Here is a 26,694-nt window from a genome sequence, read left to right as displayed (position 1 = left end):
AGGAAAGGGGTATTTTAATGAGCATTCAGGCTGAGGCCTGCAAACCCCCAGGAGAATGGCTCATCCTCATTACACTGTTTGTGAGCTGACAACTGGGTCACCCTAGCTTTTATCTCATTCTAAACATAAGAAACAAAAATATGTCATGTTTCCATATCAAAGAGAAATCATTTAAACACTATGTCTACATGAAGATGAAGTTAGAATATCCGCAGTCTACTGCATTCCTAAGTGAAATATTTAGGGGCAACAAACAGGAAAACAGTGGCCATACTTCCATTCTCAGTTTTCTGATAACAGCGTTTTTGATGAAGCCAATTTTCAGAACTTTTTATAGAAATTTTCTTGACAACTATCCCTTCCATTATAATTTGAACATTCTTGATCACACTTTACTTAAAACTGAATTTGAATCAACTAATATTTTACCATAAAGTTTTCATGGTTTCACTTTATTGAACATGATTCCAACTACTGAACATGATTCCCAAAACTAAATTTCTAATTACAGTAAAACTTCACTAAATAAATATTTTAAATTAAAAAATCATTTGTAGGATAACACTAATTAGGAAAAATAAAGCTCTAATTTGAATATGAACTGTGATGATAAAATACTTTCTATCTAAAATAAAACACTAAAAGTTATTTCAGAATATATTGTCTATTCCAATTATATATTTCAAAATCTTTGCTTTTATAACCCTTTAATATTATATTATAAAAGCTAAGATATTAAACAAACCAATAACATTACTATTGAATGAATCACTAGGATTCTATCCTGCAAAAGATGTGTAAAACTCTCCAGATACATCCAAATTTGTTTCTATAAAATAACTTAATGGTGTAAGTAATGGGACAATTTTAAAATAGCAACTTATTAACAAAAGAAAATGACCCCAAAGAGAGAAAATTACCTAACTCATAATCAATAATGAAAACATAAAATTTTTGTACTGTATCACATGAAAATTGTATGGATTTTTCACACTTTTCCAATCAATACTAAGGAAAAATATTTTCCAGCATTGTTTAACTTGAAAAATAAAGCAGTACTCCAGAAAAGGGGAGTGGAGACTGAGGGCAAGATTATTAGCAGTAAATCTGTACTGGACATTCACACTAAGAATGGAGAAATGGTGATCCTTTTGTTTTATTTTGGTAGAGAAGGGATATGGTTATCAATGGAAGTTGGTAACTAGTGTTTGTCTTTGATTTCAAATAAAATCTCTCTTTGAATATACCTTCTGTCTTACAAATCCACTTTATTATTTCTTACTTTATCCTATTGCTCTTTTTTTTTTGAGATTTTTTAAAATTTTATTTTATTTTTAAACTTTACATAACTGTATTAGTTTTGCCAAATATGAAAATGAATCCGCCTATTGCTCTTTTTAATAACACTTCAAAAGCTATGATTATTTTAATGTTTACCCACTTATTCATCCTTACATCTCCAAGTATCTTTAAACTTGAGTGTTTTAACCAGATGTTTAGTTAACCAGATGAGTTTAGTTTTAGTGTTTAGTTAACCAGATGAGTTTCCTAACCAGTCATTTATATAATGCTTCATTATTTTTATAACAATGACTCAGGAAGACTACTCAAACCATATGAAGTGATTTGATTTAGACTTCAAGAAGGATCCTAACACTGAAAGTTCATTAAGGTTTTAAACCATATAATTAAACTTACATAAGATTTCAAAGTACCCTAATCCCTAGTAGCATGTTTTGCTTTTATACATAATGGAAAATATTTAAAATGCAAGCACTCCATTCATGAACTTCATTAATTATTCAAGTTCCTGTTCCTACTGTGCTTGTCATGTGCTACAGAAAATTATGCTTTGGGGGTGATCAACAATAACTAAAATAAAAACAAACAAAAGTCCCTTTGCACTGCCAGCAAATAAAACATTGTCGCACCAAGGCATGGCCAGAATTAAACAGAGAAATATTAGCTCATGGAAATATAGTCAATACTCCAACTTCCTGATAAATTCAACCTAGACGTCAAAGCTTACGTAAAAGACCAAAACAACAGTGATAATTTACCAAGGCTGGTTTGACAGTACAACAGTTAAAGTCACCCAAGTTGTAAAAAGACAATGTATGGCATCTCTTTAATTAGAGTTTAAATCTGCTCATCTTGATGCAGTAATAAACTGAGCAATGCCAGGTTATATGCTCTTTTGGAAGACAGCGATTGTACGTAATACATGTGGCCCTTTTCAATTCAAGGCCTGATTTCTTGGCTCCTGCTTCTGAAACACAATGTTTCATTTTAATGAAAAATACATTACTGCAGTAAGATAAGGTCATCAGCTGTTAAGTGTAATGCAATTTCTGTAATAAAATTAATTTTATAGCCTGCATAAAAGACTTTATGTGGGTTAAATACTTTTAATTACTAGCTAAATTTTGTTCCTTAGAATGCATAAATGAAGCACCTCCCCCCTCCATAAAAAGATTGCATATACTGTAAAATGTCAGTAGGATTCTTTATGATTTCAATTCTTTGTATTACACTCAAATGCCAGCCATCATCAACTGTGGGCTAATATGGTCTATTTTGGTCACAGGGACAGAGGATTTATTTGCTGGTATGTCAAGACTAAAACAGTTGTGCTAGTGAAAGCCCTGAGCAAATTTCCTGATAGGGCAGTTATTTTTGGATAGCAATTTGACCAAAGAAATCTGAGACATGAGTACTGACTTGGATAACTCAAGTTAGTCATCCAGCAAATGGACTCCTTTGATCTCAGAGTAGAAGCTGAATGGGAGTAGAGGACATGCAAATCACACCAATGTTGGAAAAGCATCTCAGTGTGGTAAAACTGAAGTCACATAAAAAGGACAATATACTCTTGGTAAAATTTACATATAAACATTAATTCGGTAACCTTCTTGCTTTGTGAAATGCTTTTAATATAAAGTATTTATTAAAAACTATTTAAGTGGTAAAGGATTTAGAACTGGCACCGAATTTAAAACTGGACTGCTCTGAATCCCCCAACTTTCCTATCAACTAGTTATGTAAAATCCAGGGCAACCTATTTAACCTTTCTGGTATTATTTTATCATCTACTCTTTAAATAAGAATAGTTGCCTCATAGTATTATTATCACGCTTAAACATAAACACAACACAAAGTTCCTGGCATTAAGTCTAGCCTTTATGAAAGGCATGAAATAAATGTTACATTCCCATTTGATTTCACTCCCCTTCCAGGGACTCATGGGGAGCCACTGAGGGCAGAGACGTGAGCAGAATTGAGATGCTCTTTCGTTTGTTAACATTACCGTGACAATGCACAGAATCACCTCAGTGGATGGAGAGGTACCTGCTTGTAAAATGTCATTATATTCTGTAATATGTTATATTTCATTCGTTCTTATTAAGAATTCATAAATTTGTTTTGCAAGTAGCACATCGAAGCTCTATTTTGTTGCTAGGCTTGCTATCTTAGATATAACAAGTATTTTGATACTAGATATAAGGTAGCAAGCCTAGCAAGAAAATAGGAAGTGTCCTCAAGAGATCTGTTTGTATCCTCACTTAACTCTGCACAATAATTAAAAACAGAGGTGTTCTCTTTTCTTCACACCCTCTCTAGCATTTATTGTTTCTAGATTATTAGACGATGGCCATTCTGATCAGTGTGAGGTGACACCTCATAGAAGTTTTGATCTATGTTTCTCTCATAATTAGTGATGTTGAGGATCTTTTCATGTGTTTCTTGGCCATCTGTATGTCTTCTTCAGAGAAATGTCTACGTAGGTATTCTGCCTAGGTTGTTTTTTTTTTTTCCCTCATATTGAGCTGCAAAGGGAACCCTCTTGAAAATGTAAATCGATTCAGCCACTATGCAGAATAGTCTGGAGGTTCCCTAAAAACTAAAACTAGAACTACCATGCTGCTGCTGCTAAGTCGCTTCAGTCACGAGCCAGCAATTCCACTACAGGGTACACACACTGAGAAAAACATGATTCAAAAAGACACATGCACCCCAATGCTCACCATAGCACTGTTTACAATAGCCAAGACATGGAAGCAACCCAATGTCCATTGACAGAAGAATAGATACAAAAGATGGAGTATATATATACAATGGAATATTCAGTCCAGTTCAGTTGGTTCGCTCAGTCGTGTCCGACTCTTTGCAACCCCATGAATTGCAGCATGCCAGGCCTCCCTGTCCATCATCAACTCCTGGAGTCTACTCAAACTCATGTCCAAAAAGTCGGTGATGCCATCCAGCCATCTCATCTTCTTTCATCCCCTTCTCCTCCTGCCCCCAATCCCTCTAAGCATCAGGGTCTTTTCCAATGAATCAACACTTCGCATGAGGTGGCCAAAGTATTGGAGTTTCAGCTCAAGCATCAGTCCTTCCAATGAACACCCAGGATTGATCTCCTTTAGGATAGACTGCTTGGATCTCCTTGCAGCCCAAGGGACTCTCAAGAGTCTTCTCCAACACCACAGTTCAAAAGCATCAATTCTTCGGCACTCAGCTTTCTTCACAGTCCAACTCTCACATCCATACATGACGACTGGAAAAACCATAGGCTTGACTAGACGGATCGTTGTTGGTAAAGTGATGTCTCTGCTTTTGAATATGCTATCTAGGTTGGTCATAACTTTCCTTCCAAGGAGTAAGTGTCTTTTAATTTCATGGCTGCAGTCACCATCTGCAGTGATTTTGGAGCCCAGAAAAATAAAGTCGGACACTGTTTCCACTGTTTCCCCATCTATTTTCCATGAAGTGATAGGACCAGATGCCATGATCTTCGTTTTCTGAATGTTGAGCTTTAAGCCAAATTTTTCACTCTCCTCTTTCACCTTCATCAAGAGGCTTTTTAGTTCCTCTTCACTTTCTGCCATAAGGGTGGTGTCATCTGCATACCTGAGGTTATTGATATTTCTCCCAGAAATCTTGATTCCAGCTTGTGCTTCTTCCAGCCCAGCGTTTCTCATGATGTACTCTGCATATAAGTTAAATAAACAGGGTGACAATATATAGCCTTGAAATACTCCTTTTCCGATTTGGAACCAGTTGTTCCGTGGCCAGTTCTAACTGTTGCTTCCTGACCTGCATACAGGTTTCTCAAGAGGCAGGTCATGTAGTCTGATATTCCCATCTCTTTCAGAATTTCCCACAGTTTATTGTGATTTACACAGTCAAAGGCTTTGGCATAGTCAATAAAGCAGAAATAGATGTTTTCCTGGAACTCTCTTGCTTTTTCAATGATCCAGCGGATGTTGGCAATTTGATCTCTGGTTCCTCTGCCTTTTCTAAGACCAGCTTGAACATCAGGAAGTTCATGGTTCACGTACTGCTGAAGCCTGGCTTGGAGACTTTTGAGCATTACTTTACTCACATGCGAGATGAGTGCAATTGTGTGGTAGTTTGAGCATTCTTTGGCATTGCCTTTCTTTGGGATTGGAATGAAAACTGACCTTTTCCAGTCCTGTGGCCACTGTTGAGTTTTCCAAATTTGCTGGCATATTGAGTGCGGCACTTTAACAGCATCATCTTTCAGGATTTGAAATAGCTCAACCGGAATTCCATCACCTCCACTAGCTTTGTTCATAGTGATGCTTCCTAAGGCCCCCTTGACTTCACATTCCAGGATGTCTGGCACTAGGTGAGTGATCACACCATTGTGATTATCCTGGTCTTTTCTTGAAGTTCTTTTTTGTACAGTTCTTCTGTGTATTCTTGCCACCCATCTTAATATCTTCTGCTTCCGTTAGGTCCATACCATTTCTGTCCCTTATCAAGCCCATCTTTGGATGAAATGTTCCCTTGATATCTCTAATTTTCTTGAAGAGATCTCTAGTCTTTCCCATTCTGTTGTTTTCCTCTATTTCTTTGCATTGATCACTGAGGAAGGCTTTTTCTCTCTCCTTGCTATTCTTTGGAACTCTGCATTCAGATGCTTATATCTTTCCTTTTCTCCTTTGCTTTTCGCTTCTCTTCTTTTCACAGCTATTTGTAAGGCCTCCCCAGACAGCCATTTTGCTTTTTTGCATTTCTTTTCCATGGGGATGATCTTGATCCCTGTCTCCTGTACTATGTCACGAATCTCCGTCCATAGTTCATCAGGCACTCTGTCTATCAGATCTAGTCCCTTCAATCTATGTCTCACTTGCACTGTATAATCATAAGGGATTTGATTTAGGTCATACCTGAATGGTCGAGTGGTTTTCCCTATTTACTAGTTGTATAAATGATTCTTAGTTATTCCCTATGCCCAATCTTCTGGCATCCAGTCTGTAGATATCACCAACTTGTCCTGGTACTCTGATATTAATAATAAATTCACATTCTTCTTTCTGCCCTGATCACTATCAGCCACAAAAGTTACTCATTTATGATACTGGATGAGCCACCAGGAAGTGGCACTGGTGCAGAAAGTACTTAGGACCCAGTTCTGCACCAGCAGACCATGGTTCCATCAGACTGGGGGCAAGGGAAGATACTCCATTTCAGTGAAGACTTCTGTAGCATGAACATGACCAAGCTGATAAATTACCGCTGATGAATGAAGTTCTATTTTTGTTCATATTCACTCCCTCTGGTTCAGATGTCTCCTCCTAAATATCTTTTTAATGAATATGAAAAACTTTTCATGTTAATAATTTTAACCTATTTCATTAATGTTGCTTAAAGAGCAATTTGGGGAGGGGAAGGGTGAATCTTACAGATGTTATTTTATCATTTTACTGATCTTCAACTTATTTTTGCATTTTCTTTATATATGCCTTAAAAGGCCATGCCTGAAACAGAACATTGTTTTTAAAGGAGTAAATTGAGTTTTGATTTGTGTATTATGTTGAACATTTTACTAGGAACTGGTATTTTACTTTACACAAAGTCCACCAGATTAATAACAGGTATTTAATGTAATACATCAGTACATCTAACTTGATTAGTACTTTCACTTCATTTTATTATCTGATTTTTACTCACCATTATCTATTTTTCCTGATAATAAATTCAGAGAGAAGATATGCTTCTGCATTACATTTCATTATTTTTCCAATGTCTTTGGTCACTTTCCTTAATGAGGGAGAAAATACTAATTTGATGTGTTAATCCATGCCAATACATAGGCCCCATTAATCAGTAGTGGGCTCACTGTATATTACAAAACCATGGGCAGTGGGGGGCTCTTGGTCTCTCCTAGTCCCAGCCACTTGAAGTAAGGAGCTCTCTATGACTCATAATTTCTCAGTGCACCAGAATTATTATCAAATGTTGAATCAGGGCCTGAATTCTCTCCACAACCCCTGCCATACTATCTAAGGACTTAGGATAAAACATGTCTCATTCTCAGATCTTGAATCTCAGCTCCATGCGTCCACCTGTCTTCATCAGAGATGCTACACTGGAGTGCCAGTTCAAGGACCATTGTTGCTGCTGTCCAGTTGCTAAGTCATGTCCTACTCTTGCAACCACATGAACTGGAGCCTGAGAGGTTCCTCTGTCCATGGGATTTCCTAGGCAAAAATACTGGAGGGGGTTGCCATTTCCTTCTCCTAGGAATCTTCCAACTATGTATTGACAGGCAGATTCCTTACCACTGAGCCACCGGGGAAGCCCAATTGTTGTTCAGTTGCTTATTTGTATCTGACTCTCTGCAGCACCATGAACTGCAGCACGCCAGGTTTCCCTGTCTTTCTGCATCTTCCAGAGTTTGCTCAAATTCATGTCCACTGAGTCAGTGGTACCATCCAACTATCTCATCCCCCATTGTCCCCTTGTCCTCCTGCCTTCAATCTTTACCAGCATGAGGTCTTTTCCAATGAGTCAGCTCTTTGTATCAGGTGGCCAAAGTATTGGAGCTTCTCAGTGAATGCTTTTATAATGGAAACTTCATTCACATCTGTCAGGACATGGTTTGTCTCTCTAGTTGAATCTATAGAATTTATTTTTATAAGATAATAATCTAAAATAGTTATTTTCTGACTACCAGAACTCTTGACATTAATTCAAGATTCACCTAGAACAACGAATATCCTGTGTGACTTTGACTATGCTACAGTTTAATTGAATGGTTTTTTAGTTTTTATTAGCCTGGTATAAAAGTAACTATGGTTTCCAACCCTGAATTTTAAATCATTATAACTAGGCTCAAACACATCTTTATTAATCAAAATGGGAACCATTACAATCAACACATTTTTGCCAATGAGAAATAAGTATTTTATTCCTATAGGGTAAAAATTATGCTTTGTGATTCAAAGTCTTGAAAAGTATTTTCTTCATCCTGCTGGTTGTGGAAGTGTTTTCCTTGTAAAAAGTTGTCAAGATGCGTGAAGTGGTAGATGGTTGGTGAGTGATCAGGTGAATATGGTGGATGAGGCAAAACTTCATGGTCCAATTCATTCAACTTTTGAAGCGCTGGTTGTACAACGTGTGGTCAGGTGTTGTCTTGGGCCTTTTCTGTTGATCAATGTTGGCAGCAGGCGTTGCAATTTTTGGTGCATCTCATTAATTTGCTGAGTATATTTCTCAGATGTAATGGTTTCACTAGAATTCAGAAAGCTTCAGTGGATCAGACTGGCAGAAGACCACCAAACAGTGATCATGAGCCTTTTTTTGGTGCAAGCTTGGCTTTGGGAAGTGCTTTGGAGCTTCTCTGTCCATCCACTGAGCTGGTCATTGTCAGCTGTCATATAAATTCCACTTTTTGCCGTGTGTCACAAAATAGGTCCATTGTTGTTGTGTAGAATAAGAGAAGGTGACATTTCAAAACGATGATTTTTTTGATTTTTGGTCAGTTCATGAGGCACCCACTTATAGAGCTTTTTCACCGTTCCAATTTGCTTCAAATGCCAAACAACCATAGGATGATCGATGCTGAGTTCTTGGGCAACTTCTCGTGTAGTTGTAAGAGGACCAGTTTCAATGATCCTCTCAGTTGGTTGTTGTCAATTTCTGATGGCCAGACACTGCACTTCTCATCTTCAAGGTTCTGGTCTCCTTTTCAAAATTTCTTTCCTGAACCACCACTGCACTGTACATTTGATGGCAGTTCCTGGTTCAGATGTGTTGTTGATGTTTGCAAGTTGTCTTCGCTGCTTTATGATGCATTTTGAACTCAAATAAGAAAATTGCTTGAATTTGCTTTTTGTCTAACATCATTTCCATACTCTAAAATACATATAAAATAAATAGCAAGTAATAATTCATTAGCAAAAAATATAGAGCAAGAAATGCACATTAAGATGATATATTTGTGTGTGCATGAAGACACTTAAGTCATGTATGACTCTTTGTGACGCTATGCACCATAGCCCACCAGGCTCCTTTGTCCATGGGATTCTCTAGGCAAGAATACCAGAGTGGGTTGCCATACCCTGCTACAGCGGATCTTCCCAAACCAGGGATCAAACCCGCATCTCTTAAGTCTCCTGCATTAGAAGGTGAGTTCTTTATCATTAGTGCCACCTGGGAAGCAAAATGATGTATAACATAACCAAATTAATTTAAGAATGTATTCCAATATCAAATGTCAAAGTTCAACAATGCAAAACAACAATTATTTTTGCACCAATATGTACATTGTCCACTTTCTATTGGGTTTAATTTTAAGTGAATATTTTCATGAAGAATAATATTCATAATAAAAATTTACAAGTCAATTAGACTTAATCTTTTAGTGTCCCAAATATTTTGAAAATGTTAAAGGCAGCATATAAAACAAAGTTGCTAGACTTTAATCTGGGGAGAACAACATCCTCTATAAAGAGTCAGACACGACTGAGCGACTGATCTGATCTGATCTGATCTGATCTAATGAGAGCAAAAGTACATCTTTGTAGTTCAGTCAGTAAAGAATCTGCCTGCAGGGCAGGAGATTCGAATTCGATCCCTGGGTCTGGAAGATCCCCTGGAAAAGGAAATGGCAACCCACTCCAGTATCCTTGCCTGGAAAATCTCATAGACAGAAGAGCCTGGCGGGCTGCAGTCCATGGGGTCGGTCGCAAAGAGTTGGGCACGACTGGGCGACTAACACTCACTCTGGTCCAAACGTTAATTTAAGTGCTTGGGGAAAGAATAAGGAAAACAAAACAAAATACAAACATAATGATTTATTATGGAGCACTGACAATTCGTTATATCAGAGTATAAGAATGTTTTATATCATTAGTCCTGAGACATAGATTTTATTAATAATTTCACATGACAAATGAGGGAACTGAGGTCTGAATAGATGAAGAGACAATTGTTAGTCCTCTACTTCCTCATTCTGGTTGCCTGAGACCTGCCTACGCCAAGGATTCATGAAGCACTATTTGAGACCACAGACCATATATCAGTCATCTTTCATGTTTCCTTAGATCTTTACCATAGAGGGTCTTAATAAATACTCAGTTGAATTGTTCTGGTTTCATTTTTAAGAATTGTGTATGACATTAAAGAGCATAATTTCCGAGTTACAGCTTAAGTCATGATATAAAGTGTTCTGATACTAGGGGGAGTTGGTCAGACAAAAGATCTTAAAGAAAAAACTTTATAGTCTAGAATTATATCTACATATTTTAAAGGAAATCTATAGATTTCTAGGTTATGATCTGTTTCTTAGCTGTCTTTCTGTCTTTGTTAATAAAAATGATCTAGGGGTATAAAGGAAATATCTTATTGAATGAACTGGGTCAATGTTAGTTTTGTTTTATATTCAATCTAATATTAAAAAATTCAACTGAGAAATGCAGTATCAGCTATCCTTTGAAATATTGTTCTACAAAACAGAGAAAATGATGAAAAAGTTTCTACATTTGAATCTGTTTTTCTTCAGGAACTAAGAATTTGATGTTCCCCAAAGGGGAAAAAACATCCAAAAAAATACATTCTTTTAGAAAGAAAGACTATTACCCAGCATCAGAGATGAGATTTAAAAGTCAAGAAAAAACTTCCTTAGATTGTAATGTTGCAGAGTAAACCAATCTTTAAATCACTAAAACACTCCTAGAATGCTAAAACACCATGTGTGAGAACAATCACAAGTGATTTGAAAAACACCAATTTCTTTTTGTAATATCCTAAATCACTGGCTTATGAAATACAAGGATGAGTTATGGCATGGATTTGAGAATATATAATGTAAAGATTACTATTATTATTATTAATTTTTTTGCTGTACATGGAAGAAAATGGACAAAGCAAGACTAAACAACGATAGAGTGTCACCAGTTAGACATTAAAAATCTTTAAGTCTATGTGTTTCTATTTTTAAAAATCAAATTTAACAACAAAAATTTATGATTATTAAATACATTGGGTTGCATTTGTATTAATGCACTTTGTTTTCTTTCCCAAACTTGTTAATCATTACTGGTATCTCTCTTAGTGAATTTAAATGGCAACATCATCCTTTAACTTACACATGGTCTCAAAAAATTCCATTAGAAAAGGAGCAAATTGCTCACAAGAATGATATAAATCAAAGCAAGAATTTATATTTGAATAACATGAAATCTGACTAACATAAGAAATACTTAAATATATGGCTATATCCTAAATGTCACAAAGCACAAAAACCCAGTGGAAATACAAATTAAAGAGGGTAATTATTAGCGTGAAACCAGATAACCTTACTAGTTCATAATATTTTATATTTAATGTAATATATTATAAATGAGATAGTTACTAATGGGATAATGGCTTTTAAAGGAAACTTGGTAGTAATTCAGTAGGATGTCAAAGCACCAAAGAGGTCAAATTAATTTTTAAGGTCTTCCATTTATCTTTGAAAAGGATGAGAGGAATTCCAATTACAGAAGTGTTTTGTGAAAACCTAAAGGATAATTTTTGACAAACATGGGACCTTAAGGGAGCATTCATAATGAAGCAACTGGAGATAAATAATAACAGTGACATTATAATTGATGTGTATCTGAAGATTTTGGATAGATTACATGACCAATGCAAGTAAATTATATGTCCTAAAAATGCAGTGATGAATGAAAACCAGTAAATGTTATGACCAGATTAAAACTTTTGTCAGTGCCTAAGTTATGAATCATAAATTGTTACCTTTGACCCAGGGAATGCAATACTTGATTAGAAGGATTATAAACACTAGATGGCTAATGAGTTACTTATAAAGTTTCCTTTATGCATAATCCACTTGGCCTTGTGACATTAAGACTCTCAAATATTCCAAATCCCAGTAAAGCAACAGCCCTCTTCTCAGAATTTTGTCAGCTTAGACTTTTCTTAGCTAAGTCCTGTAAATTTGTCCATTGTTCTTGAGCAAGAGTCTACCACTGAAAATAAACCACAAGAAGGAATTTCTCTCAAGATTTTAGTAAAGGGTATTTAGGATGTTGTAATGATCATAAACGATATAGTGGATTTACATTTAATGAGGTAGCATAATTCATAATTATATAAGACTCACCAAGTTATAATAACCATAATTTCAGAAAGAAAGAACAAGCAACAAATTTGCTATCTAGCCTCATCTGCTGTTGACGCTGAGACTCAAATCTAGGAAACTATGGTATTATTCCATTGAGAGCTGATGGTAGCCTGGACAAATGTAGTATCAGTGTAAAACACCCTGATTTTTCTGTTCAATTTAAAGGTAGACTTGCAGGATTTCCTCATGGATTGAATATAGAACAAAAAGAAAACAACAGCTAAGGATGACTTTATGAGTTTTGATTTAAATACTTGAAGAATGGAATTAATTTTCTGAGAGTGTGGAGTACTAGATTTGGAAGCAAAGATGGGTCAATTTGGCAAATAATAATGTTGAGCTACTTATTAGATTTTAAGTTATAATATTAACTGGACAGTTGAATATACAATTGCAGAGTTCAGCAGAGCAATGAAAACTGGAGTGACCCAGAGGGATGGTATGGGGAGGGAAGTGGGAGGGGGGTTCAGGATGGGGAACACGTGTACACCTGTGGCAGATGCATGCTGATGTATGGCAAAACCAACACAATATTGTAAAGTAAAAATAATAATAATAATAAAATAATTAGTTACAAAAAAAATAAAAAATATACAAAAAAAAACTTGAATGTTAATGGTGTATATATTGACGTTAAAGCATGAGATCAACAAGAGACTGAGTTTGGGTAGAGGAAATAAGTTTCAGGATTTAGCTCTGTCATGCTGGAATTTAGAAACTGGAAAGATGGGTAAGTCAGTAAAGGAACCTAAGATGCAACAGCTAATTAGGTTGGTATCAATAGAACCCAGATGTTAGTGCCCTGGAAACCAAATGAAGAAAATGTTTCAAGGGGATGTGAGTAATTACCTATGTCACATGCTGAGCAAAGGACTAAGTATTGAAGAATATAGAGATATAGTTCTGGATAAAAATAAATTTTGCAAAGTAGCAAAGGAGAAAACATATTAAGGTGGAATCTCCAGAAACTATGAAGAGAAGGTTTACAGACAATGGGTAGCAAATACTACTGCAGTTTGTGATTCCCTTTTGGCTCAGATGGTAAAAAATCTGCCTGCAATGTGGGAGACCCAGGTTCAAGCCCTGGATCAGGAAGATCCCCTTGAGAAGGGCATGGCCACTCACTCCAATTTCCAATACCTGGAAAATCCCATGGACATCGGATCCTGGCAGGCTGCCATCCATGGGATCCCGAAGAGTCGCACATAACGGAGTGACTAACACTAGCACTTTTGCTCTGGGGACCAGAGGAAGGAGGCAGTATCTTGAGGTGGTTATGTGATAAGAAAAGGTGTTCTGTGTTCAGAAAATAATTGTAGCATAGTTGTATATGAAGAAAATTATTAATCAGCAAGAGGGAAATTGTGTAGAAGAAATAGGAAAGCTGGTGGAATAACGTCTCTGAAACATCCAGGGTCTAGTTCACAAGGGGAAGTCTTGACGTTTCTGATGAAGACTCCACAGCCCGCACAGACTCGTCTCCATAGCAGCCAGAGGGCTCCTGTATCCCACAAGCCAGATCATGATGCATGTACAGTTAGCAACTCCCCAGTGGCTTTCCATCTCATTCAAAGAAGCCTGAGACGCTACAAAGGACTACAAGGCAACTGCCTAATTTGGCCCCATCATCTCTGTGTCTCCCTCTGTTCTCAATGTCCCTATGGCTCAGTACAGCCCAGGCATACAGAATCCGTTATCCTTTCTTGAACACATCTGGCAGCTGAGCTTTTCTACCTGCAAAGCTGTGCCCATCAACACTATGTTGTGCTGCATAGCATGTCCTCTCTTTTTCTTTAGCTTTTGTTTGAATGACACCTGCTTAGTGAGGCCCTACCTGCCCAGGCTATTGAAAATGGCAATCTGTATCTCCCTGCCCTTCATTTTTTCCATAGCACTTATCACCATATGATGTGTGTGTTTAATTTTCTTTGTGACTGCATTGCCACACTAGAAGGTCAGTTCTAGGAAGAAAAGCCTTTTTGTCTATGGTTCACTACTGTACCTTCAGCACCTGTATCAGCCTGTCACATATTAGATGCTCATGATGCTAATAAAAATAAAGAAAATGTCATAGTTTAGAGCTCAACTTCAAACATGGACTTTCCAGTCCTTTAAAAATTCTGAACTTAATTGAAAAAACTCCCAAAACACTACACACTTAGTACTTAAATACTATATAACTGTGTACATTTTAGAGTATTTTTCCACTTATACATTTCTTTATAAGACTAAAAGACAAAAATAAATTGTGTTGACTGGAACATTTGTGAAGTCCTACAAAAGAAAGATACATTTCATATCTTGTAATAGGAAGAAATCATGCCTTCCAGAAGATGCCTTTAGTGTAATGCTAAGTACAATTAAACATTACAGGATAAGGAAGAATATATTTAAAAATATATATATATTTTTACAATTTTTGTAAATTGTATGGATCTTAAGGTAAATTCAGTACTCTTGCCTGGAAAATCACGTGGACAGAGGAGCCTGGTAGGCCGCAGTCCATGGGGTCGCGAAGAGTCAGACATGACTGAGCGACTTCACTTTCACTTTTCACTTTCATGCACTGGAGAAGGAAATGGCAACCCACTCCAGAGTTCTTGCCTGGAGAATCCCAGGGACAGGGGAGCCTGGTGGGCTGCCACCTACGGGGTTGCACAGAGTCAGACACGACTGAAGTGACTTAGCAGCACCAGCAAGGTAAATCACAATGTTTTCAATTAAGTTCAATGCTCTGCTTTGTTCAAAATCTTTTGTTATGGCACGCGGACTGTCTATTTGTGCACAGGCTTAGTTGCCCTGTGGCATGAAGGATCTTAGTTCCCTGGCCAGGGAGAGAACCCATGTCCTTTTCACTGCAAGGCAGATTCTTAACCACTGGACCGACAGGGATGTCCCTATTCTGATTTTTAATAGTAGCAGACTGATTAAGAGACTATAGAACATATATAACTTGCCTGGGATCACACTTCTTATCTGTGGTAGATCTGGACTTCAAGAAGGTTACCTCCAGGATACATGTCCTGGACCACTGTGCTCAACTATCCCGGGGGCTTCCGGATCAGCCACAAACCTTAGGTGTCCTAGAATCACGCTGCTGCTGCAAGCTGGAAATATCCTTGAAAAGTTCATGGGCATTAATTACAGTTTAGGCTGCAATAATGAATTACCATCAGCTTCCCAGCTTATAAAGAGCAGAAGTTGATTTCTTACACTTCTGGAGAATGAATAATCAGGGCACATGTTCAGGTTCTGGAGTAAGCTTTCTTCCGGGCTACAGATTGCTGACATATTGCAGCCTCACACATCTGAAAAGCGAGCTCTCTGGGGTCTCTCATATGAAGGCATTAATTCCTAATGGATTAGTGTGAGCTTTTACCTCAGGGTCCAATTATCTCCCAAAGTCCCCATTTCCCAATATATTCACACTGGTGGGAAGAATTTCAACACACAGATTTGGGGAAGACAGGAACATTCAGTTCATACAGGGAATGTCTTTGTTTCCAAAGAGCTTATGAAGAACACACTTGAAAGCAAAACAACAGTAGAAAAGAAGTTATTTCCCTCAAATACACATCCAGTATAATAGCAATTAGATTCCAAAAGATGCTGCTACCATCCAGGCTAACTGGTAGTGAGTGGTGTTGGTTTAGTTGCTAAGTTGTGTCCGACTCTTTTGTGACACCATGGACTGTAGCCCACCAGGCTCCTCTGTCCATGGAATTTTCCAGGCAAGAATATTGGAGGAGGTAACCATTCCCTTATCCAGGGGATCTTTCCAACCTAGGGATCTAACTCAAGTCTCCTGCACTGCAGGAAGATTATTTGCTGCTGAGTTACCAGGGAAGCCCTAGGCTAACTGGATTGACATATATGGTCAATTTACATATATTGGTTATATATTGGTCATTAACATATATTGGTTATGACCATATAACATATATGGTCAATCCATATATGTCAGCTTGATTATCTTTTGATATTTAGATAAAATATTAAATACTTAAATTTATTAAATGAATTTTAAAGAGAATAAAAAGAATCTACTATAAAGCAACACTGGAACAAGTGTCTGAATATCCAGTTTTGTCAGTCTCTTTACATACGCCAACCTGTTTGTCCATACAGTTGATATGTTAAAGCATATTTCTATATTCCTTTTTTCATGAGGATTAAAATAGAGTTTTCCCTCCAATTCATTCTTGAAAATGGTAGAAATGTTCATCAGACATCTCAGTTTTTGCAAATTTTTTCTAGCATTTCATTAGCTGTATAATCTTAGAATAAGACAGAGCTATTTGATTTTGGAATGCAGTAATTTCTATAGTCAAATAAGTTTACTTTGGTAAACAATTAGAAAATAATTCAATAATTTTGAGTTTCCAAATACATTAGCCATTCTAAAGTATACATTCATGCAGGGCTGTAAATGTGATTGAAGGACTATGCTGACTCATCATTTTCATGCAAGTTTAGAAGAATCATTTCAACACTCTCTAAAATGGAGTGGTTTATTGGTATGCCATACTATTTATTGCATGATATGATAAATATAATATGATTCATCATGCCATTCTATAAATATTGCAATGGATTATTAAAGTGATAAAATCTAGTGGCAGAAATATAATGAGATCACGTCACATTTGTATAAAAGCTAGATGATAAATTGTGTCTTCTGTAGAGGCTGTTATAACCATAGAAGGATCTGCAGTAAGGATTCTTGGAGCACAAAGCAAGATAAACAACCCTAAATCAAGATAGGTTTCAGCTGAAAACACAGTTTAAGAACACTGTTGAGAGCACAGACTAATATAAGAATACAGGAGGCTACTCTCTGTGCTCTAGTATGATAGACTGTTTTTCACTATAAAGACCATTTTTTGAATAGTTAATCTAAAATATTTACAGATAATATATGGAATAGCACTGCAAATGAGTCAACATGTCTAAGTAAAATCTCAAGTATGCATCAAACATTTAAACATAAATGTATGTTTATATTATCTATCTAGATAAACATCTATCTATTTAGATAAATAGATCTATCTATTTAGATAAACATATATCTAAATAAAAATTAGTGTGCACATGAAAATTAATGTCATATTCATGCTTCAAATTATTACCTTATTAAATATTTTCCATTCATGCCCTCCTACTATAGAAAATATATCAGTTTGCTGCTGCTAAGTCGCTTCAGTTGTGTCAGACTCTGTGCGACCCAGTAGACAGCAGCCCACCAGGCTCCCCCATCCCTGGGATTCTCCAGGCAAGAGTACTGGAGTGGGTTGCCATTGCCTTCTCCAATGCATGAAAGTGAAAAGTGAAAGTGAAGTCACTCAGTCGTGTCCGACTCTTCGTGACCCCATGGACTGCAGCCTACCAGGCTCCTCCATCCATGGGATTTTTCAGACAAGAGTACTGGAGTGGGGTGCCATTGCCTTCTCCGTTGGAGGAAAGCTAATCATTTAGAGAAATTTTATTCCCTAAACAGACAGTTGTTAGGCTTCTGATGCTTTTATACACAGATTTAGCTAAAGATATTGTTTCTTATAGTAGAGAATATTGAAAAATCAGTGGCTAATAATCAGTACACAGACTGGAAATTAATAATGCTATTAATAAACAAAATGTTTATATTTTTAAAGATAATATTACTATACAGTATTTTAAAAGTTTTTCTGTAGCCATCTTTCCTAGAATTGTCAATTGCCTTCAAATTATTTATAATATCCCAAGAATAAACTTTAATGACTATTTTACAATTAAACAAAAATGAATATATATTATATTTCTGAGATGAGCAAACATAGTGATCTGTTGAGAGCATTTTTCTGAAGAAAATTTAATTAACTTTGACAATGGAGGGATACATAGCTTACGTCTGTCAGCACACTAATGAAATCTTCATTGGGACATTTATTTCTTGGTTTCCTATACTACCTGATATTATATTTAATACCCACCTTTTCTCATTTTTAAGCTGTTTCAATTTATCTATGTAATATTGATAACTAACTCAATGTAATAATTTGGAATTCAAATATATCAATTAATATATAGAAAACTTGAATGTGTGTGTGTGTATATATATATATACATACAAGTATACATATACATATGCACACATATTTATAGTGTTACCCGTGTAATAAAGACATGAGACAAAGACCAACACACAAAAACCACATATTTACCTGATAATACATAGTATATATGACACAAAACTTGGAAATATTTGGCATCAAGAGGTATATCTTTCTTTTAAAATATCTTAGATATATTGTAGTTTCACATTGTATTATTATTATCAGACCATAAAATTATACTTTGCATAAAAAGAAAATATGCTTTAAATAAAAGGACCTAATTCAGAAGTGTGTGTGTGTGTATGTGTATATATATATATATATATATATATATATATATATTTGCCAAAAGAATCAAAATGATGGTTAAATTTTTTTCCTTTTTTTTTTAAAGGTTAGAAAGTTAACTATACCTTAGTACTGGTTAAATTCTAAATCATCAATAATTGGCCTTTAAGATGCTCAAAACAATCATAGCAATTAATGTGTCTTTTGTGGTCTAATTTGTGTGTGAGCTAATGGGTGGTGGGGAAGTGAGTTTCAAGGATCAAGGAATGAACTCTAGTCCCAGTCATGATACCAAGAGGAGCCTGGGGAACTCTCTTCACCTTTTCCTACTTCATTTTACTCATGTCTAGAATATAAAGCATGGCCTAAAAGTTACCTAAGATCCATTCCAGGTTTACAAATCTATAATCTCAGGCCCCAAAATCAGCATTATAAGCATGTGTTGCTAATCATAATCAGAAAGAAGAATGTTTGGGAAGGTTAAGCTTTGTGAACCACCCATTCTTGAATCTTCCTTCACATCAACATCATCTTTCTGGTAGAAGAAGAGAGAAGCTAGAATTTAAAGTTGTTCATTTTATGATTGACAAAATCTGGTAGTTTTTCACTAATATTCTAAAACTGTATAGTTATTGTTACACCTATTATTCTTTAGGGATAACTAATGGTTTTTCCAGTAGTCATGTACAAATATGAGAATTGGTCTATAAAGAAGGGTGAGGACTGAAAATTGATGCTATTGAACCGTGGTGTTAGATAAGACTCCTGAGAGTCCCTTGGACTGCAAGATCAAACCAGTCAATCCTAAAGGAAATCAACCCTGAATATTCATTGGAAGGACTGATGCTGAAGCTGAAGCTTCAATATTTTGGCCACCCAATGTGAAGAACTGACTCACTCAAAAGGACCATGATATTGGGAAAGACTGGGGGCAGGAGGAGAAGGGGATGACAGAGGATGAGATGGTTGGATGGCATCACTGCCTCAATGGACATGAGTATGAGCAAATTCCAGGAGACAGTGAAGGACAGGGAAGCCTGGCATGCTGCAGTCCACGGGATCCCAAAGAGTCAGACGCAACTTAGCAACTGAACAACAACAACACTAATGGAGTGTGATACAGTATGTTCTGCCAGAGTTTCTGACAGAAAACTAAACAATAAGATTATACATAAATAAAAATAGAAAATTTAAGCAACTGAGTTGAAGTATAACATATTCCCTAATTATTAACTTGGCAGGATAAAGTTGTTAAAAGGACACACTTTATATGAATTTACTCAGGAAAACAATTCTAGTTTCTAAAACTGGCTTTAGCAGCAATCAATAATGGCAAACTTTTTAAAGTTTGACATTAAATTGTTAATGAGGATTTTCATTGAGATGTAGTCATCTTGACGCTGATTTACTATAGACAATAACATAACAAATAACTCTGGCTTTTTCTAGGCAACTGAAAACCATACCAGGGAAAATCAAATCCTCAAATACAGTGAAAGTGAAACTGTTAGTTGCTCAGTCGTGCCTGACTCCTTGCAACCCCATGGACTGTAGCCCTCGAGGCTCCTCTGAACATGGAGATTTTTAAGGCAAGAATACTGGAATGCATTTCCATTCCCTCCTCCAGGAGATCTTCCCAACCCAGGGATCAAACCCATGTCTCTTGCATTTCAGGCAGATTATCACCTGAGCAAATATAGAGGAGTTTTTATAATAATCCTGTTCTTGGGATGAAGTTGTAGCAAGAATATACTTCTATAGCTTCTAGTACTGAAACGTTAAATGATCTCCAAGATGGGAAGCAAAAATCAAAATCCATAGTGGGGAGAGGAATGATCATGAGATAGCGAAGTTCAAGATTTCTTATATTCTATTTCTCTGTCCATAATATATAAGTTTCCCAAACTAAGAATCACAAGATCTGTTAATTATCTTTCATAAAAGAACAAGAGATGTTTACTCATGACTTGAAAAAATGTTGGTCATGCCAGTGATGTACACTCTAAGCAAAAACTGTGGTTATTTATGATTGGAATGGGACCCAAATTAGCCAGTAGCACTCATATTTTATTTACACTTCCAGTTATTAGGGATGAAAATTTTCACTGAAAGTTGGCAGCCAGAAATAGCTGTGAGTCTTCAAAAATGACCACTTTCTAAGGAAGCTAACTTTTTCCAGAAGACAAAATAATTCAAGTGTTGATTATAATAATTCACTCTAGAATAATTTCATGAACCTTAGCTACTATAGAAGAAGAAAGTTTTATACACTGCAATGTAAGGCATCTGTTAAAGGGCTACAGCTAAACTCTGCTTATTTACCGTCTCACTGTGTATGTATATGAGCATAAGATCCATATTGCTTTTTTCTATTTCTGATAAGTCATTTGAATCTGTCAACAAAAAATTATTCCATTTATATATAAGCTAATATTCAACATGGATATGATAGCTAGCAACCATCTCCCAGATAATTTTCAGATTGTAAGGTCATGAAAATGATTCAGTTAAGATCAGTGATAACACTCAACTTTTCAAGCGCTATGTCCTTTTAAGAAAAATTGGTTTTCTAGCTTCTTATTTTGTAAAACACAGCCAAGCATTTTGATGTGGTAATGTTTTAATTATATACATATAATAGTAAAAAGCTGCTTTTTGTTCTGGGTTATTTTATATGTAATGCTTTCCAACAAGAGGAAATTACCACTTTATCTATTGCAATAAGTAGGCTATAATAAGTTTTATAATTATAAACTAGGTGTTTTATGCAAAAGAAAATTATTACTTTATAGTATAAACTATTAGAAGTTTGAAACAAATTGAGTACAGCATCTGTTTTCCTTTAAAAAATACCCTGCATAACGATTACAATTCTAAACTCTCTAATACTGCTTTCCTAAAGCAACTTGATTGGATTTACTTTTCTACCTCACCATGTGTTTTCTTTTTAATCATATCCCTTCACAAATACATGGTAAATGCAATGATTTATTATACTGGATTTTACCTACCTGTCTACACTTATGCTTTGCTGTTAAATCTATCATTCCAGACAAATATAGCTAAACAAAAACATTTGTTTAACACGTGAGATTGGGAACAATAATCAAGAAAAATGATTTCAAATAAGGAATAATTTGAATTTTCAAGCAAAAAAATCAGATTGAATTGTTACTTCAACAAGGGAAGACAAGACAAAGGACATTTGGTAAATCTTTGCAAAAAAAAAAAAAAAGCTGGTCTCATTGGTCGACAGCAGTGATCTACAGCTCTGCATAATAGGCTTCCAGCTCTATAAATCTGTTCTACTCTGCCGTACTTTCCCCAGAAAGTGATATATTTCTAAAAAGTTCCGTCTAAATGTCACCCTGAAAGCTTACTAGTTCAAGGATCGTTCCCAATGCAGAAGAGTGTAGCACAACCTTTTATGGTCACCCAGCACGGACTTAAATATTAACCAAGAACATGTTTATAGAGTGAGTATAAGTAGTATTTAAGTTTTTAAGGAGAATGCCTTCTCCTTGAAAAATCTTTGAACTTTGAAAGCTTCCAAATCCTAATATCTCTAAGGGCAAGCCTTTGCTTCTCCTGAGGGATTACACAGACTGGATTACTGAAGCAAAAACCATGCTTAGGTGTAAACCTAAGGGTGGGTGGTCCTCCTGCATTTAAGGCGCTGCCAATATGTCCTAGGGGCTTCCCTGGTGTCTCGGCAGTAAGGAATCTGCCTGCAATGCAGGAGACCCAGGTTAGATCCCTGGGTTGGGAAGAACCACTGGAGAATGGAATGGCAACCTGCTGCAGAATTCTTGCCATGTTCAGAGGAACCTGCCAGGCTACAGTCCACAAGGTCACACAGAGCTGAGCATGCCTGAGTGACTAAGAATCAGCGGCAGTATTTCCCACACACCCGGCTGAGTGTGTGTAACTGGTGGTGGGGGGAGGGGCAGTGATGATAATTAAAATCCAGATCATCATGGTAGAAGCAAGATCGTGTCTTGATTCCAATTAGTCTTTAGAAAATTAGGGGTAACCCAAAAATAAGTAGGCAGAATATTCAGGTCAATAACAGTTTAAACACACACACACACACTCACAGACAGAAAACATAATTATGAAGACTTAATTTGTATCTGTGCTTGTTTTGTTTCAAAGAGGGTGGTTGAAACTATGTATTCCTGACATATTATATGTCCAAGAACTAGTATTTGCTGCATCTGACATTGTACTTTCTTCTACTACAGGCCTTTGTTTAGTAAATCAATTTTATAGATTTTAAACTCTTACCCATTGCCACCTTTTAATTCATAATTTAATTATTTATGTTTAAGATTTTTACTTCATAAGTTACTACAGCCATCTGCCCTCTACTTTAACAGCTGGTCCCCAGAATCCTACAAAAAGCAGACTTAAGTGGATGCTAAATATCTTAAAGGCAATTACCTCAGTGCCAGAGATGCATTTAAGAACTTCTCCTTTTCTTTCTAACCAACCATATGAAGAGGTAACAAAGCTTTAATATTTGAAAAGCATGTGTGTGCTCTCTCAATTTTTTAGAGACTCCTTTAGAAAATAGTGAAGTGAAAGTTGCTCAGTTGTGTCCGACTCTTTGAAACCCCATGGACTATACATTCCATGGAATTCTCCAGCCACAATACTGGATGGGTAGCCTTTCCCTTCTCCAGGGGATCTTCCCAACCCAGGGGTCAAACCCAGGTCTTCCACATTGCGGGCAGATTCTTTACCAGCTGAGCCACAGGGGAAACCCAAGAATACTGGAGTGGGTAGCCTATCCCTTCTCCAGAGGATCTTCTTTTTTTTTTTTTTTTTTTTTTTAACTCAAAAATTTATTTACTTATTTACTTTTTTTAAAAAATTAATTTATTTTTTTTACTATGTAGTATTGTATTGGTTCTGCCACACATCAATATGATTCATGTTGATGTGTGCCAGAGGATCTTCTTGACCCAGGAATCAAACCAGGGTCTCCCGCATTGTAGGTGGATTCTTTATCAACTAAACTATCAGGGAAGCCCTTAAATAGTTACATTAAATACATCCCACATGATTCTTCTGGAGAAGGGAATGGCAACCCACTCCAGTATTCTTGCCTGAAGAATTCCATGGACAGAGAAGCCTGGCAAGTTACAGTCCATGGGGTCACAAAGATTTGGACACAAGTGAGCAATTAACACACACACACACACACAGAGAAGCCTGGCAAGTTACAGTCCATGGGGTCACAAAGATTTGGACACAAGTGAGCAATTAACACACACACACACACACAGAGAAGCCTGGCAAGTTACAGTCCATGGGGTCACAAAGATTTGGACACAAGTGAGCAATTAACACACACACACACACACACACACATACACACAAACAATATGAGTCTTCCTTTAAAAATCACCAAGTTTTAAAGAAGATACCTACCATACGATTGAAAGAATATAGGATTTATATTACACGATCAATATTAGAAAGATAGTATATGGACTAATGACTTTCATGTAGCAATATTTTGTCTTCACATTGTATAAATATGTGTTTTTAATCCCCAAATGTTCAATGAACCATCAAAAATTGAAAGTCCCTAGTAAAATAGTCCATCAAGTTTATTTTAAAAAACTAGTGGTTACAATAAATGAGGTCTGCCCTTTCAGATTGTCAATCAGGTTCACAACTTTCCTAAACTTTGCTGCAAGACACGAAGGACACAAGATGTGTGAAATAACAAGCTCATGCAGTGAGGAAGCTTACCAAGATAACTGGTGTTTTGTGCTAAGTTGCTTCAGTCGTGTCTGCCTCTTTGAGACCCTATGGACTACAGCCTGCCAGGCCCCTCTGTCCATGGTAATGAAATGCAAGCTACTTGCCCAAACATTTTCATAATAAAATTTACCAAACAAAAATGCATTTCAAGATTTCATGTTTAAGATTATTTTCCAAAAAGTGACTATGGACTGATACTCAGAGAAATTTAAAACTAAGAATAAGAGGACATTAATCTCACAGAGAAAAAAGTAGGAGACATATGTTAGTTTTGATAGAAAAATGAAAACTGAAATGTTAACTGTGAATGACAGGGCTGTAATTAACTTTAGATGTCCGTTTTTGAATTTCGGTCTAAATTTCTGTCACTCTTGTGCCTCCTACTTTCTGGTGCTTATTCTTCAAGAGAAGCAACTTGACATGCTGGTAAGTAGATTTTTCAGGTTCTGGAGGAGGGAATGGGCAGGACACTCAGAAATGAGGAGTGCCTTATGTTAACGTTCCCAGCTTTAGGAAAGCACCGATGCATGATTTTCCTGAAAGAAATCCTGTCTTTTTGGAAGACAAAAGAGCAGATCTTATACTGATGAATATGATATTCTTTTCACTGCAATTATTTGAGTGGTTTGCAGGCAAGGGTTTTGTGTTAAGTTAAAAATAAATGCAACTCTAAAAATTGTGTACCCAATGAAGACAACCTCTTGTGTGGCCATTTGGGAAACTGTAACTAATGATGATAATAAATCATTTTCTATAATATGTTTCCCACATTATTTCCATTGGGGTGACTCATACCATAACCAATATTTCATTTAGAGAAGAGTTCTAGAAATGTTTCAGAGAAAATAAATGCTTCAAATAAGAGCTTGTCTTATTACCTAGCTTCAGACATGGCCTCAGCCACTATCTGCTTCTCTGGTTCGGTGACAAGGAATTGATTTTGAAGATATCTTTATGGTAACGCCGATACATTGTCAGTATACCCATTTATCAATACCAGTGGATCTTAACATAAGCACTTGGGATTTTCTGGGCCACATTGCCTGATCTGTGGAGATAACTTCAGACATTAAGGTGAGTTGAGTATATCTGAGTTGAGTGTCATATACACCTGGGTACTGCCCACTAAAAGATTAAGAATGACCTAGAGTCACTGCCATGCTTTCTCTGTGTGACCTATAGAAATAAATTCAGATAAAATACCTCATATAAATTTAAATTAAGCAAATACATTTCACCTTACCAAATCAGGATTCACTGACTACAAGCATTGCCCTTTTAATTAAGTATAATGTTTAAATGTTCTTCCCTGGTAGCTCAGATGGTAAAATAATCTGCCTACAAGGCAGGAGACCTGGGTTCAATCCCTGGGTTGGAAAAATCCCTGGAGAAGGGTATGGCTACCCACTCCAGTATTCTTGCCTGGAGAATTCCATTGACTGGGTATTGTCCGTGGCATCATAAAGAGTCAGACACAACTGAGTCACTAACATTTTAATAGTTCAAGTGAAAACTATCAGTTACTGAAATGAATGACTTAAAATATATTTCCATAAAAATATAAAACTTAAAATGCAATATCATTTTATTTGTTAGCAACCTTAGTCAATTTAGTTTTAAATAGACTAAATTGCTATGAAATTGATACAGTATGTCAAATAAATGTTATCCACTTTACAATGCTTGCATTATATTTTGGGGAAATAGGGAAATATTTGTTAAACTATAAAAAGTTCTGAACATACATTTTGCAAGTTACTGTCTCTGCTGGGCCATTCAGTCTACATCACTAAGAGTCTGTATAAGAAGACATTATCAGTGAGCCAGGGTTTCAGTCTTGTCTTTACTACTATAATATAAAGTTAGCTTCCAAAATAGAGAAGATGTGTGAGAAAGGTTAATGAACCCATCCATCTATATGTACAGCAAGTTCAATGCCAAATGCAGTACATTATATTTTATTTACTATTACCCTCATGCATCTTACACTATAAAATATAAATTGTTCTTTTATAGCATCCTATCATGTCTTATGACTTCTATTTGTATGAAATGATAGTTTAATTATAAAGAACTCATTTTGTGTAGAATGTATCC

At 36.2% G+C, this 26,694-nt stretch overlaps 1 long non-coding RNA gene across 6 annotated transcripts in view; it reads right to left on the bottom strand.

The window, feature by feature from the left end:
- The window catches only part of LOC129643388 (uncharacterized), a 323,134-nt gene that overhangs the window by 70,102 nt on the left and 226,338 nt on the right, over positions 1-26,694 (bottom strand). The window contains exon 4 of one of the 6 annotated variants that reach the window (XR_008710270.1): positions 8,224-9,168. The exons of the other annotated variants lie outside the window; for them this stretch is intronic. This is a non-coding gene — a long non-coding RNA (uncharacterized LOC129643388). Of the gene's footprint in view, positions 1-8,223; positions 9,169-26,694 lie in introns of those variants that run through there. 6 annotated transcript variants of the gene reach the window in all.

The sequence above is a fragment of the Bubalus kerabau genome, chromosome 2 (assembly GCF_029407905.1).
Source record: "Bubalus kerabau isolate K-KA32 ecotype Philippines breed swamp buffalo chromosome 2, PCC_UOA_SB_1v2, whole genome shotgun sequence".
NCBI classification, from domain to species: domain Eukaryota; kingdom Metazoa; phylum Chordata; class Mammalia; order Artiodactyla; family Bovidae; genus Bubalus; species Bubalus kerabau.
Note: the sequence above shows the minus strand (reverse complement) of the source record. Positions and strands in the feature narration are given on the sequence as shown.